Genomic DNA, 14881 nt, shown 5'->3' with positions numbered 1-14881 from the left:
ATAACTCACACACATTGCACATCTGCCCTTGTTGATACTTGTGAGCCCATCTAGCCTACCCTCACACACGCACACACCCACACCCACACACACACACACGCACACACACACACACACCCACACCCACACACACACACACACACGGGGGGGGGGGGGGGGGCACTTCAGAGGCTCCCCGATCAGCGGTGCGTCGGAGACAATGAAGAGGGACGAGAGGGGAGAGGGAGAGGGAGAGGGAGGGAGAGAGGGAGGGAGGGAGAGAGGGGGGGAGAGAGGGAGAGAGGGACGAGAGGGGAGAGGGAGAGGGAGCATATGGAGCCACATATGTTTCCTATGACGCTGTGAATGCCTCTATTACTCTGTGAGCTGACAGTTACACTCTGCTGTCCACTCTCGCCCACTTCCAGCCAGAGCCCCGGCCTACAACACTGCATACTGTGTATTTATATCGATATATTTATCTATAAAGCGGGGTCTGGCAGCAGCGTGGGGGCCAGAGGGCCGAGAGCGCTGTCAGAAGGTACTCCACGGGTCAAGGAGGGAAGGGGGGAGAAGTTTTAAATATTAAGTATTTTTGGGGTAAAATGCGAGCATGAATGTTTAATGGCGAGTGTTTACATGGCCGGGGGTAACCTGAGCTCCACCGTCTCTCTGCTTTCTTTCTTCCCATTTTCTCCTCCTCCTTTCTTTGCCTTTTTCTCTTTTTTCTTCTGTAACCCGGCCTTTGTCTTCGCACCGAGGCAAAGCCCCTCCATGAATACCATTCCAGCTTTTAGCGTTCGCCCACTTTCCCCCCACCGTGCATTTGGGGGTCAGCTTAGCCAAAATAACCATTATATTTCACCCTCACTTTAGGAGCCCGGCGGACTAGAGCTGTACTACGTGACTCCTGCAACACTGGCTGGGCCTTTAAAACGGCACCGGGGGAACGGCAGGGGGGGGGGGGGGGGTGTAAAATACACAAGATGTCAATGGAAAAAACTAAATCAAACTGGGTTGAACGTTTCAAAACTTGCAGAAGGACATTCTGCCATAAAAGCACTTTGAGAACACTTGGGAAAGGTCAAGGTAGAGGGAGGGAGGGTGGGAGGAAAGAGAGAGAGAGAGAGAGAGAGAGAGAGAGAGAGAGAGAGAGAGAGAGAGAGACAGAGACAGAGACAGAGACAGAGACAGAGACAGAGACAGAGAGAGAGAGAGACAGAGACAGAGACAGAGACAGAGAGAGAGAGAGAGAGAGAGAGGATGGAACAGAGCTATTCACAGAGAAGGAGGTGTGTGTGAAGTGCGGACTGTGTTTTTTTAAGTCACAGAATAGTAGGCTTACTCCATGCTGCCCCCCCCCTCACCCTCCTTCCTCACAGCAGGTGATTACAAGCCAGGTAAAGGGGGGGGGGGGGGGGGGGGGGGGGGGGGGCAAGTGCGGAGGGAGCCAGGGTGCCTGGGAAGGAGGGGGCTTTTAGAGGCTAAAACCAGCCCTTCTTCTGCACCGCTAAATATTTATTGTTAAAAAGAGAAGAAGGAGAAAAGGCGTCTGAGCATCTTTGAAGTGTTGGAGCTCAACCTGAACCGCCAGCTCTTTGAAGGAGGGCGGAACAAAGCCGGGCGATGTGAAGCGTTGGAAGTGTCTGCCGTGGATGCTGGGGTGAGCATGCTTCACCTACGGTTGTTTGCAAACCCCCCCCCCCCCCCCCCCACCACCACCACCACCTACCCCCACCACCCACCTACCCCCCACGCACCCTCTTGTTTTCTTTTGCTGTGCTTATTTCAAGACCTGCCACTTTCAAGGGCAAACACACACACACACACACTCTTATACACACACACACACACACACACACACACACACACACACACACACACACACACACACACACACACACACACACACACACACACACACACACACACACACACACACACACACACACGTACGTAGGTTTTTTAGAATAGGTTGTATCAAGCAAACTGGCATTTCTCAACCTATCTCTTAATAGTGCTGAAATCCAATGTCTATTATCTATTATTTCTCTATTTGAAATATAGGAGAAAAATATAAATACAAATAAAAAATTTAAATAAATCTATATATTCAGTGGCCACTATTTTTGGATGCTATCTTTATAGGGAATAGTGTATAATAATATAGTCCGAAGGTGCATTTTGTTCTGACGACATGAGCCATGTGTTGTCACTTACACATTTTTAAAAACAATGCTTTAATCAAAATAACTTTAAAACAACTAATCCCCACTTAAGCTGGTCAGCTGAAGCCACATGGTGGCCCAGGAAAAATAAATCCACTCGCAAAGAATGCAGATGCAGACAACGATTGGACACAGATGTGACTGGAATTAGGCACAGTTAAAAAAATGCTACACATCACTGGTGTCTCATACGAGGCCAGAGAACGCAGAGCTGCCAGAAAATACATACATTTAATACAGCATTTTATACAATATATACATTTAATACAGCCTTTTTCTGGGACGTGTACCATTTTATTTATTTGTCGATTTCTCGTTGAAGTTCACAACAAGCATAGTAAAATGGTTCTAATGCATGGCCTTAGCTTCTGTTGTTAGAAGCTACTGAGTGTATTTTCTACCTTTATTTTTACTTTTAAGGTTAGCTGGTTTGTTATTTTTTTGCCAGTGACATTGAAAACTATTCCTAATTCACATTCTAAATTGTGTAATTTATATCATTATCAATTGTGATAATATTGGTTTATAAAATTTCAAATTGTTCTAATTATAAAATATGTGTGTTCAATTACATGAAGAGGACAAACAATGGTATAAATCAGTAGGTCTATGCTTAACCAATAATAATATTTTTTTCATTAATCTATAATTAAATGCGCAATTATTCCCAAATGTGTGCTGCCATACGTTGTGTCTCTCTCCTTTAGTCGAATGTGACAGTGCTGCAGCAACTCACTGAGTAGACATTAGATCTGTTAATACTGCGCTCTACAACCTTGCAAATGGGTTCCAGAAGGACGGTTCACCTTTGAGGGCGCATCAAACAGGGTTTGAGGTGACGTTTTATCACACCATGCTCCACACGCTCCAAAACACAGCGAGGGAGGGAGGGAGGAGGGAGGGGGGAGAGAGAGAGAGAGAGAGAGAGAGAGAGAGAGAGAGAGAGAGAGAGAGAGAGAGAGAGAGAGAGAATGCTTAATATTCGAAGGACAGAAGGTAAGACCATGACTTCCACTGTGACATGATTTTGTTTTTGTTTTTTATATCTAATTTAACTGATCCGAATTTTCAACATATTTGTGAAATGAAAATGAAAAATGTGCCAAAAATAGCATTATGTTTTTGTTTGGAAGTTTAAGGGGAATGTCTCTTTTAAAAAGCAAAATAAAACGGATATTTCTCTATTGCATCAACTAATAGGTTCACACAACAACAAATCTATCAAATCAAGTTTTCATTCAACTCAAAGCTCACATGCTCATCTCAAACCCAACCACCTAATTGTCATTCCCTCCCTTTAAAGCCACCGAGGAGGGGGGGGGGGGGGGGTACTAGAGAGACGAGTGTCCTGCATGGGCCGTCAACAGCTCTGTCCCGACACTGGCTTCCTGTTCTTTCACCTATTCCTGATCCAAACAGTGGTGTGTTAACAAAACAACATCCTGCGCTATTTAGTAAACAACCGCAGCCCCTAATCGTGGTATTGGCTACTTAAGAGGCAGCCCTGCTGTTTCCTCCCTGTCTCCCCCTATCTCTCCCCTATCTCTCCCCCGTGTCTCTTCTCTCGCTGGTCCTGTTCCTTTCAGAGCAGCATCGTGCAGCCGGGCGTATCTCAGTGTGTCTCAGCCCTCGGTGGCCAGGCCGGGGGATTCAAGGGACTCTACCCGGGGGCAAAACTACACCTATCCCCCGACAACCGGCAACAAGAAGACAGGTCCCTCTGTTTGGGCCCAGCCTAGCTTCTACGCACACACACACACACACACACACACCCTGCAACCTGCACACAAGATCACTGCTCGTGTGTACGCATTAGTATAGCTAATACCCTAGACAAACAGCCCCCGTATCACTATTCATTATTCATTCATTAAATAAATAAGGGTTATTGTGTGATTGAATAGACACCGCGGCGGAAGCCCTTACATGGGCTGTCATGTTTGTCTATACCAAAACATGGGGCCTTGCATGAGTGCAGTCTCTGTATGGCGTTGCTGCAGCCTCCATTTCCTACTCCCTTATCTTCCACCCCGGAATGAGAAGGGCTCGAATTTTAAACATGACGTTCATTTTGAAAGATGACAAAGAGAGAGAGAGACACAAGTTCAGAGACAACGGTCCCTTATACACAAACACGGTAAACACACATACACACAAACGCACAATAATTACACAGACCCATGCTGCAGGTCTCTGATCACGCGCACACACACACACACACACACACACACACACACACACACACACACACACACACACACACACACACACACATTAAAATGCAGAAAATCCTTCATTTAGAGCAAGGAGTGATTACAGCTAGTTACACTCGTCTTGTATGTATTTATGGAAGCGCCGGGAAAGGGAGAGTAGAGAGAGAGAGAGAGAGAGAGAGAAAGAGGTAGAGAGACAGAGAGAGAGACAGAGAGAGAGAGACAGAGAGAGAGACAGAGAGAGACAGAGAGAGACAGAGAGAGAGAGAGGCAGAGAGAGAGACAGAGACAGAGAGAGAGAGAGAGAGAGAGAGAGACAGAGACAGAGACAGAGAGAGAGAGAGAGGCAGCAGGGCCAGCCGGCCGCCCCAGCCCGTCTGAGGGAGGGGACGGTCAGGGCCGGAGTGGGGGGCCGGAGTGGGGGGCCGGGGGCTCCTCGGCCTCCACACACGCTGCATTCCGGGGCTCGGCAGATGGCACTGGACGTCAACTGCTTTAACTGGAGGGTTTGTTTACCCTCCCGCTGGCCGGTCCGGAGGGGGACCCCCGCAGGGACCGCCTGTTTGGGTTCTGCCGGCTCGGGGTGATTTTTCAACGGGTGCTGAGCACGCAAGCCCTGCTGCTGGGGGGACGGTCACTCTCTAACGTCTGCTTTTGGTGTGTGAAGGGTTTAGAATGGAAGTTAAAATAGTGTTGGGTCTAGAGTGAAGGACCGCGCTGGAGCTCTTTGGCTGGAGGTTGTGATCGACTTTGGACGAGATTACAAGAGAAGCAAATGTTGTTGTTGAGGAAAGTAGTGATGCGCTAAATTGTAATATTGAATATGTATTATAGTTATATAAATAGTTTAAATAAATATGACATGACAAGCCAGCATATAACATTATTTTAGGAGCTGCCGTTACGATTCAAAATATTAAACACTACTCCATACTTTTTAATAAAAAAAACGGACTTTTCTGTCGGATGTATTTTATAATTTACAATTGACTTATTTCCTCTAAAAAAAATTCACCTTGTTAACTTGTAATAATCAACCTGAACAATATGATTACGTCATGTAGAGGCTTGAGGAGGGCCCTAGCTATTTCAGAAAATTGTGATGAAATCATATAAATTACAGTTATATGGGTAAAATAAGTGCCTCAGTTGTGTACATTTTTTAAAACATCTTAGCTGATTTAGCTATTTTTTTAATAGAACCAAACTGCATAATTAGGAGAATGAAATTATGGTGTAGTTAACTGTTAAGAATTATCACAAAATTATTGTTAGAAAGTATGACAAAATTATTTCCTAATACTGGGCTATTTGTTGTTTTTACTGTCCAGGTGAAATGAAAATCGAATGATTACAAATGGCCAAATAAATAGGAAGATATGCCAACATAGGATGATTGATACAAACACAAGCCTCACGATAAGGGGATCTTTGCCAACCTTGATTCCCGTTTCTGATTTAAAGTAAGAAATACATGAATGACGTAATGTTGCAGAGCAAAAATGTATATCGTGAATACAATTAAAAACACAATATTAAATGAAATAAAGTCCAAATCATACTCACTCCAGTTATGTGGAATCCCGTGTTGGCGTTTATCCCTACTAATATTTTCAGTTATTCTTTCTCTTTTCTTTTCTGAAAATATTCTTGAGGAAACAGATTCAGTCCAGGGCGAAAGAATAGAAGCGGGCAAACTTTCAACTTTGCGGCAAAACTCTTTTCAGGTGTCGGTGGACTCGGCGGGCAAAACAAATGTACCGTGCAAGAGCGCTTTTTTCTTTTTCATTTTAAGTGTAGGAACCCATGGAGCCCTGCGCTGTATCTCAGGAGACCCCGGTCCTGGTGAGAAACAGAGCTGTCCGATTACCGCTTCAGGCACTGACTAGCGAGTGTCTGAGGAAGAGGGAAAAAAAAGGAGAGAGAGAGCGAGAGAGAGAGAGAGGGAGGGAGTTAGGGGAGGGAGGGAGGGAGGGAGGCTGCTGCTGTTTGAGAAGTCAGAAAGTTGCTCGGCACTGCGCTCTCTCTCTCTCTCCCTCCCTCTCTCTCTCTCTCTCTCCTCCTCTCTCTCTCTCTCTCTCCCTCCCTCTCTCTCTCTCTCCCTCCCTCTCTCTCTCTCTCCTCCTCCCTCTCTCTCTCCCTCCCTCTCTCTCTCTCTCCCTCCCTCCCTCTCTCTCTCCCTCCCTCGCTCTCCCCCCCTCTCTCTCTCTCTCTCCCCCTCTCCCCCTCTCTCTCTCTCTCTCTCCCCCTCTCTCTCTCTCTCTCTCTCCCTCTCCCTCCCTCTCTCCCTCTCCCTCTCTCTCTCTCTCTCTCTCCCTCTCTCTCTCCCTCCCTCTCTCTCTCTCTCTCTCCCTCCCCCTCTCTCTCTCTCCCCCTCTCTCTCTCCCCCTCTCTCTCTCTCTCCCTCTCTCCCCCTCTCTCTCCCTCTCCCTCCCTCTCTCTCTCCCCCCCTCTCTCCCTCCCCCTCCCCTCTCCCTCTCTCTCTCTCTGTCCATATGTCACTCACCCCTGGCTCCAGCGATAGAGCCCTCTCCAGATTGTATCAGCGAGGCTTTGGGACAATGAGGGCACGGAGGACCACCGTCGGGGCGATCACCGGGGCTCACACAGCCCAGGGGCGACCCAGAGTACCCCCCCTAACCTCCGAACCCCATAGCCCCCCACCGCTCCTCCCCCCCTCTCCCTTTCTCCCCCTTGGTCACTCCAAACCATTTTTCTTCCCTTCTCTCTTCTCCGTCCTCTGTAATGTGTGTGTGGGGGGGGGGGGGGCTCCTCTACTGACCATACGTGTGTTCAGCAGGGGGGGGAGAAGGGGTAAACAGGAGTTAGGGTCATTAGTGTGTGGATCCAGGAGGGGGGGGGTTGGGGTCTCAGCAGCCTGGCCGTGTCTGTCCCACGATGGATAGTTGGACTCCTTTGTCCACACACACACACACACACATGCGCACGCACACACACACACACACACAGACATACACAGACACACACGCAAGCGCACAAACATTCACACACACACACACACACACACACACATGCGCGCACACACACACACACACACACACACACACACACACACACACACACACACACACACACACACACACACACACACACACACACACACACACACACACACACACACACACACACACACACACACACACACACACCCCGTGTCTGTCTGTGGGGTAATGAGGGCCTTCTGTTTGGTCCAGGTTGTTATTTTAACTGCTGCCGACGAGGACGTGCATCAGGACGCAGCCTCGCTAACGTCCAAACGGCCTGAGCTACGGGCCGGACCCGGCATTTATTTAAACATGTCTGCATGTCGTTCCTTCCTCTCTCACCCCCGCCCTCTGTCACTCTCTCCTTTGACACATTGTTTTTTGGGGGGGTTATGAATGGTTGAATGTGCAGTGAACCGTTACTGCAGCATTGGGCTAATTACGTATCATAAAACGGTAGGTGAAATACGAATGGTAGTGGGATGGAAAAATGATGATGAATGGAGGAAGGAGGAAGTAATGCATTAGGAACATTAAAGAGGTGCTGAGAGAGAGAGCACATCTGGTCAGGGGAGGAGGAGGAGGAGGAGGAGGAGAGAGGTGTGTATTAGCAGTTAGCTTAGCCTTTCCCCGTTAGATTTGCCCTGCATCACGTCTCCGATATCTACCGTCGGACACCGAGTGTAAAACATGAATCATATTTCACTCATTCTACATTCAAGACAGTGCTTGCCATTGAAAGGCAGTCAAATCGTTTATCTCCTTCTTTTGAACGCAACACAGTCAGTCAATACCTGATTGCTAGCTACATTTTAATTCATGGTAAATATTTAAGGTATAGCGAAGCAGAGCCAGGAAAAATAAGAAAGGCATTGTTTCCAAAAGAGACCAAATAGAAATAGGTCCACACAGAGCCTGTAATTATCAAAAAGGTATGGTAGTTATTGATGAAAGGATACTGAGGCCTTCTCCAAAGGCTCTCTCTCCAGGTAAATCTGCAGGCTCATGTTTCAAAGTCCAAAGAGAATGAAATATTGCAGGCTGTAAAACCGATTCTGATAACTCAATTGCCTAATAGATCAGGGACTCTGCCGTCGCTATTTCTAATAGCACAGCAGTGGGCCGACAGGGACGGAAGCACAGTTATTGCATTTTCTTTGCGAATTCATTTCGATACGGCTGCTGTATAAATTAGCTTGCGAGGCAATTTTTTGAGTTGTTCTACTCAAAATTTGCACGGTGTAATTAGCAAAGAGCTGTTTACGAGTCAAAGGAACCACTCATACTACGGCGTTCACATGCTGTTGTGGCGTAATGGTACGGTTTGAGTCAAGGCTCAACTGAACCCTGCCCTTTTGTTTCACTAGCCGTCGTAGATTACAGGCATTATTATGTTCTACACTATGAAACTTGGGTGTGTTAAATTAAAACAACTTGTAAACGTGTAAAAGCAGAGAAGCTTTGTGTAGCATCACAACACTGCTTAGTTCAGCAGATTGTTCCATGTTTTAGGAAACGCACAAAGCCATTTTTAAATGGATGTTAACGAGGAAACCACCGAAATTGTGGGTGAAACAAAACCGGCAAATACGCAAATTAGACCAATGAAATAATCTCATCTCCAACTATAAAAACCCACTCTCCTTAAAAAAAGAACCAGGTCCAGTTCCTGCCAAATGGAAGCCTAACAAAAGATGCAGTGATACTGTTCAACTGACATCAGCGCTAAAACGCCACTTGCCAAAAACTATATCAAGCAAGAAATTTGAGAAGTGAGCCAAGATTAAATGCGAAGCCGTTCTTTATTAAGGATTATCTTGACGGCGACTCCGAGGTCTGCGTGTTGTGGGGTTGCGGAGATGCCTGCCTGCAATCTAGAGTGACGAGAGACGGGCACTGTCCACCCAGGGCCAAGAAGTTCGCCAGTCGGGCAAAAAAACTAAAAAAAAACTCCTCTCCCAAATGGTTGGAGACGTTTTATTTTTAAAGGATAGCGTAGCGGCTAAGGGCGTCGACCCCCAGCGGAGGTCGTTAGGACAGCGCCCTGGCACCAGGTGAGCTTGAGCAAGACGCCCTCACCCCTACCTTCCTCTTCAAGGCGTCTGAGTCACCTGCTCGCTCCTTTGTAAACCACTGAGAGAGGGAAGCTTTCACCTCTCCCTTTACTGTTTAGTCATTCAGCAGATGATCTCATCCAAACCCAATGCAGCCCGTATAGATACATGGCATCAAGCAGCAGCTAGGGGGGGGGGGCATCGTGCCCGGGCGGCCTTCAGATAGTGGCGGACATTGGGGATCGAACCCAAGGCCGTTCACGGGGAGCTGAACACCCGGACCACCAGACTATCCTGCCCGCTATTAAACGGGGAAGCGGCAGGGTGGGTTTACACAACTTGACAAAGTATACATAAACAAACGTGGAAGGTGTGGGAGGGATGTGACAGCCAATCAAATTGAAGGGATGACATAACATGCTAACACTCTAGCGATGAACGTGTATGAAGAAAGAACGTTGTCCGTGGGTAAGAGTCGACCGTGTTCGGCTCTAGCTACTACTGTGCACAGTGTCACACCTTCACGGATTAAATTCCACTCTCTTGACACAAAGAATGGAGAATTCCACCCACAACCTTTGCCCTCCAACATGGGAAATATGAACTTAAGAAAACTTTGCATTAAAAAAATAACAGCTTTTATGGATTTATACAATTAGTACCAGCTGAACTTTTCGCCTATTGATTTAAGGGGAAGGGAGAATAAAAGTATTTAAACCGACTTTCTCCCGTTTCCTGACACACGTGGGACCTACAGGCTGTTGGATTATATTTTGTCCGGACTCTCTCCGGCGAGAACTCCGAAAGACATAAAGCCGCACACTTATTTAGTTCAACTGTTTTCCAAAGCTTGTATTGGTCAAAGTAGGACGAAAAACGACAACGACATATGAGTAAAAGTAAAGTTGCGATTTTGTTGAAATAACATTCCTAAATGACTTTGAAGGTATATCTCCAAGACTCAAACATCTTGATACAACATAAAGGCGTTTATCTACGGGGGCTTTCATTAAAACTCGAAAGTAAATCTTTGATTATCACAAGCTGTCGCCACAAGAGAAGATTCTGACAGTGCAGACACATAATTTTAAAATCCCTCGGGGTAAATTACTAGTGAGTCAAGAGCTTTCAAGTGGTGGATGAAAGTTCCTGGTGAGGCCTGAATTCTCCCCGAAAGAAACAAACATCAGGGTGATACAAGTAAATACAGAGCGTACACCTCTACATGAAAACACACATTGGATGTTTCCTCTTCAGAGAAGCCTTGAACAAAGGCAGCGGTTAGCCTCAACAGACTTCAACCTCAAGGCAGAGGTAAATAATAAGCAGTGGTGCGGCCATGTTGGATGCGTAATGTTGGTTTGACAAAAGAAAAGCTGATATGTTTCCTATTAAGTCAGGAGTCCAAACAAATGATCCCAAGGTGAAGTAGCTCAATAGTACTAGACACGTCGGAACTCACCGCATCCTAAAAAACAAACAGACCATAAAACAGCGATTCATAACTCTAGTCTAAAATACTGTTCAACGTTTTTGGTGATGACAAAAAGAAAGTTATCTCTGATGAAATTTATCCATGGACTGGAAAAATATCTATATTTTATGAGTTCTGAGGCGCACCTGGAGAAGGCCTCGGTCGGAGGAACCTCTGAATCCTCAGACAGACATTTAACTGCTCTCCCCTGGCCCACAAAAAGAGCCAAACAAGCACACTTTAGAGACCTATTACTCAGAGCGAGACCCACTACATCTGGGAGCCCCTCTGAAGGGCCTTACACGAGGATATACAGCTTGTTTGAAGAGGAGGAAGAATCAACGCATTAAACGCAAAAGGGGGAGTTTCAGCACAGTAGGCCGCGATTTATCTTAAAAACATTTAACATTTATAACGATTTGTCTCTCTATGGAGTTTCACCTTGGGGATTAATAAAGTCATTTCCAGCTTTATTTAGGGGTGTAGAGAGAGAGAGAGAGAGAGAGAGAGAGAGAGAGACTGGTATTGTGGATTCTCTTTTGGCTCAAGTGGTGTGTAATCTAAGGTCAGGATAAAAGGTTTGCCAAGTTAGTAGCAGTATTTTGGTTGTCCTTAAATACAACAAGACCAAACAGATCTACCAACTGCGTGTTGTGTGCTCCGTGTTACCAGGACTTCACTCCTCCTTTACACTCTGGATTCAGTGGGAATGGTTGATGGCTCCCAAGGTGTGTGATAAGGAACTTGCATGAAAGGGGCAAGGTCTAGTTGACTCTCTCTGCTTGACAGACTTTTAACACAGTTTTAGGTACTTTGTATACACTATAATTAATAATAGTGATTGGTGGTTTCTTCCATCCAATGCAACAGAACAAGCTATGTGACGCTGGTGTAACGTTGGTTTGCTTCCCGGACAACGAAGTCTACGGCACTGAAGGTGAGTTGTGTCGCTGGCGAGCAAAAGCCAAAACGTTCCTGTTTCATTGGGGAAGTCGGCAAACAAGAAAAACATAGAATTACACCCGGCCTTGTCATTTAGGGCAAACTGTGGACTGAAGGAGAAAGGTCGCCATTTTTCACGTCTCCGTTCTATTCCTGTCGTGTCCTCTTAAAGCTGCGTGCTTATGACAGCGGGGACAATTTGGAAAGCGAGGGAAAAAAAGCACCACTTTCAAGTAGTAGAAGAGAGGGGACAGATACCCGGTGCAGATGCTGGTTTCACTCACTAAACTCCTGAACTTTATTTCCATCGGGAGCGGGGCCCTGCTGGGCATAGTGACAAGTCTCTTTTGTGGGATGAAAAGTTTTCATTGTTTGCAGTGATCTGAATGTGGTAGAGTTACTGCGGAGGGCCTCCATAAACCCCCCCTCTCCTTTCACCACCACCACCACCGCCACCAGTATATACTCTGGAATTCAGCTTTTAAAGACACACACTAAATCTAAATCAGCTGCAAACCTAACATACCATTATGTTTGGTGATACATTTGAGCGCCCCCCTCCGACATGAGCGAGGGAGATGAGTGCCGCGGCCGGGGGACATGTGTCAGGAGCTGCCCCAACTGTCTGTGACGAGGCCTGTGCCACCCGGGCATCCAGCAATGTGGCACTCCCTGTCCCCCCCCCGTCCCCCCCCCGCAGCTGCCGCCCCAGTTGGGCCCAGGTCAGCAGAGAGCCGGGGGCTGCGGATCAGCACCGGCCCGGAAGTAGGGGGGCTGACGCCACCCCCCCCCCCCCCCGACACCCCACCCCAACATCCCCGGGGCGGGGGGGGGGGGGGGGGAGCCCAGCCAGCTTGAGCTGGAACGGGTTTTGTTAAAACCCCTGCAAACCGACTCCCAGTTGGACAGGGTACAAACCTCATAGGTTATGGAGACATGAGTACTGCCCCCCCTCCCCCCCCCGGACCCTGTCAGATACCTCCCCAGTCCCCGAGCCACTCACCGAACCCCCGGGCCGGCCCCTGTGACATTTGTGAAGCCAGGAGCCCGCATAACAAAAACACATTAGGCAAATGTCTGAGGTCAGACGTCTGTTTGAATTGGCCAGATGAAAGCCACTTAGATTGGGCCTGTGCCATTCTGCTCGGTGACTAAATACAGTCGCTGCGCGGGCTCCCAGGACCCGCTGGGGGCCGGCCGTTGTCTCAGCGGCTTAATGCGCCCTGAGCCAGGGTCCCTTCCACACCCGGGGCGGACACAGAAATACAAACACTGCCATTCCAGGATAAGGGTATTATTAGTCAGCAAGCTATCCGACATGAATGAATCAGGCTACAGGGCTACTACATACTGTAGCAACGCTTATATTTAACCCACGGCCACGCTCGGCCCCTGACGAGCATGTGCAAACAGCAGGACTCTCTGCCGTATTGAATGTGTCCTGCCATTGGACACCGCTTTTCGAGTCATTTTTAACCCCAGGACAGACACTTAGCAGCTGGGTGTATCTATCTTCTCTTCCTCCTCTCACATGCTTCCTTAAAAAAAAAAAAAAGAAGAACATATGGATTATCTTAGCCACCAAATGCTGCTCGTTTTATAGTACAGGGTGTGAGATGCTGACCAGCGCATACTTCTTACAGCACAAGGGAGTGTGCAGGAACTATTAGTGGCTAGCATGCGAGCTCGCAGCAGTAGGTGCGTCCCATCATGCCCCGGTCGAATACTGGGACTGGAAGCATGGCAAGAAGTTAGGAAATAACCGGGGGGTTAATCACAGTTTAAGACTATGCGCGAGGAGTGCTGATGTGTATGCTAATAGCGTAGCCCCTAAAGCACCTCCTGATGACTTGGAGCCAGCGTCTGGGCCTCATCACGGGCGGCTCCATGAGTGGAGGAGGCAGCCTTGTGTTTATTTTTCTTACCAGTCCAGGCCCAATGGAGGGCAGGCAGGATAAACTGTCCCAACAGCTTTGAGTAAGATTGCATCATTTACATAGTTAAGCCCGGTAACAGACCCTTGAGGAATTTTGTGGGGGACACAGGAATGCAAATTTGATTTGGGACACTAGAAAATGACTGGAAATAATTTGTTGTAATTATTGCATGGTTAGAAACTGATTCGAGACATATTTGAATCAGTTGTAATGTTTTCATCTCCCCGAAAACGTTATATTTATAGCTAAAAACTAATTTCCTATGCCATTTTCGTCATGAATTCTTTCATAAACACAGAATTAATATCTTCCTACTGGTTAAATAATCTGACGATTTTTATCGAAAACGATGGTAATTTTTTACGACATTTTCTTAATCAAATCTATGTGAAACACTAAACTGGGAACTTCCTACTAAAGTTCATTCAGACAAAGCTATTGTGAGGAACATTGATGCGAGTGCAGGGAACTCAATTATATGCCAACTTTCCATTTTTTACTTCCCTCTTGATGTGTTGGGAATAGCAGCAGCCTCTCGCGCAAGGTGACTTCCTCCATGAGGAAATGGAATTTGCAATGTTGCCTGGAAGGCACCACTATTACTTTGTACCGTGTGCTAAAATGTGCTTTATCTCATCTAGCTCAGGGGAAAAAAGCCACATTTGCAGCAATTTGGAGTTGATGAGGAGAGAAGCAATACCTCACTGATACCGAAGAGTTCACTTAGCGATACTTCTTTGTTTTAGTTGTGTTTACACGATGGTTAATGTTTCAGGGCTTATCTTTATAAGGTAGAGTGCTGTTTTGGCCACTAAAAACCAGCTGGATTTTATTATGAAACAGTAGGCTATATATAAACACATCTGAAAGGTAAAGTTATTGTTGCTGAAGTCACCATCACAACAATGCTGCATTGGAAAGAACATCACAATCTGCGGTGAATAATGATCCATGAAGCGGAAGTTGTACTCCATATACTATGTACCTTAATCTAGCCCCTCAAGGTGAATAGATTAACGTTTACATTCTGCTTGTCGACTGATACAATG

General features: G+C 46.8%; 1 protein-coding gene across 1 annotated transcript in view; it reads right to left on the bottom strand.

The window, feature by feature from the left end:
* Nucleotides 1-6406, bottom strand: part of LOC132452592 (eyes absent homolog 1-like) — an 18231-nt gene extending 11825 nt beyond the window's left edge. Inside the window, 1 exon segment of the mRNA XM_060045275.1 lies at nucleotides 5987-6406. The gene's annotated coding sequence lies outside the window, so the exon portion shown is untranslated.
* Between the last annotated feature and the right edge of the window lie 8475 nt (nucleotides 6407-14881).

Source organism: Gadus macrocephalus, chromosome 23 (assembly GCF_031168955.1).
Source record: "Gadus macrocephalus chromosome 23, ASM3116895v1".
NCBI classification, from domain to species: Eukaryota; Metazoa; Chordata; class Actinopteri; order Gadiformes; family Gadidae; genus Gadus; species Gadus macrocephalus.
Note: the sequence above shows the minus strand (reverse complement) of the source record. Positions and strands in the feature narration are given on the sequence as shown.